Genomic DNA, 1,571 nt, shown 5'->3' on the forward strand with positions numbered 1-1,571 from the left:
AGAGAGAGAGAGAGAGAGAGAGAGAGAGAGAGAGAGAGAGAGAGAGAGAGATCCGTATTTCAGGAAATACAACTTTGGGTGATTGTGATTGTAAATACGTTACGCTGACGTGACTTGTTTATGGCAATCATCTAGACCCGCGTTTTGGAGGGTTAAAATAATGATCCTTTGAAAAAAGGTTTCACACTTGTGCAAATTTATGCAATCAAATTATTTGACAGTGGTTGGAAAACTCCCGCTCCGCAGCGCCACATGGTCCGCGCCCGGCGCTCTGCGAGGACCTGACGAAGGCAAAAATATCCCCTCTGTGAATGTTACCCGTCAGCTGAGAGCAAGAGATAAGGGAGACCCACCTCGAACGCCAGCCCTTGACGCGGGCCGCAGCCGTGCGTTCGGACCGTTTCGGACGCACATCCCCGGCGCGACAACAGGATGCGTGCGACCGGCGGCGAAGGCCCGTCGGCCTGTCCAGGCCAGTCTGCCGTTGGACGCTGCTGCGCCATGACCGCCGTGTTCGAGTGCGTGGTCATAAACGCCTTCGTGGTCCTGCGCAAGTGGGACCTCAGGTTCCTGCGCCTCCACCCGCCCTGCGCGGAACGCATCGAGCGCGACGGCATGGCGCATTTCGAACACCGTCACGACATCCGGGCCCACTACGTCAAGTTCGCCGGGCGGCGGGCGGACCTGGACCCCGGGCCGTGCGCCCTGTGCGCGCGCCCGACGGCCGAGGTCCGCGAGTACTGCGGGTGCCTCGGCAAGCACTCCATACCGGAACAGCACAACACTGTCGCGGCCGCGACGCCCGCTGCTGCAGCAGCAGCAACAACCACCGGGAGCACAATAACGCATGAATCAACCAAACAACCACTGAGCGAGATATGCTGTAAGGGGCCCGCTAAGAACCGCGTTGAGACATCCCCGGCCGAAGCCTCGGCCAGGTACGTACCGGTACCGGGTGGTCCTTTTCTGGCGCCGCCGCGGTGCGTGCTAGTACAACGCATTCACGCTTGATCACCACGGCGCGTGCAGTGACTGAAATACCGGTGCTCAGCTGTGAGCTGTGTCATATCTCTTAACCTTTGTAGTAAATTTGTTGTGCCACAAGTTGAATGATAGGTCAAGCCATTTACTTCCAATTTCGTAGCACACCTGTAGGTGTGTGTATACCTTTTAACTCACCTACGGCTGTGTGGCATACACTTGAATTTCCAGTGCATTCTTTCCAACTTCGAAATAATTTCTTAGTATTTACTGTGAACTCGGTGGCTTTCTTGCATGCCACAATATTGTTGGCCCTTCTAGAATGCAAAGTTGGCAACCTTGTAAAAATAGTTTCCCTATCTTTGTACCAGTAACCATTAACCAACTAGTTCCTGTAAATTCTTTTACCTTGCAAAGTTGCCGCGAAGAAAAATTTCTTTATACCAACTAGTTCCTTGTAATTAATGCAAAGAACGGGACATTCTTCACAACGTTGCAAATGTACAGAATAATAGTTTGCAAGTAGTATTTCACTGTGCAAACACTGAGGGTGGGTCTCTCCTCTTCTGCAGTTTGTCTCCCGCCCTCCC

At 53.2% G+C, this 1,571-nt stretch overlaps 1 protein-coding gene across 5 annotated transcripts in view; it reads left to right on the forward strand.

Annotated features, from left to right (window-relative positions):
• Window positions 1-313: 313 nt before the first annotated feature.
• Window positions 314-1,571, forward strand: part of LOC113215973 (muscle calcium channel subunit alpha-1) — a 55,745-nt gene continuing 54,487 nt past the window's right edge. For 2 of the 5 annotated variants that reach the window (XM_026435637.2, XM_026435638.2), the window contains exon 1: window positions 314-938. The gene's annotated coding sequence lies outside the window, so the exon portion shown is untranslated. The remainder of the gene's footprint in view (window positions 939-1,571) is intronic. The other 3 variants (XM_052264996.1, XM_052264997.1, XM_052264998.1) reach the window with 2 other exon arrangements.

This window comes from Frankliniella occidentalis, unplaced genomic scaffold (assembly GCF_000697945.3).
Source record: "Frankliniella occidentalis isolate FOCC.00 unplaced genomic scaffold, Focc_3.1 Scaffold23, whole genome shotgun sequence".
Taxonomy (NCBI): Eukaryota; Metazoa; Arthropoda; class Insecta; order Thysanoptera; family Thripidae; genus Frankliniella; species Frankliniella occidentalis.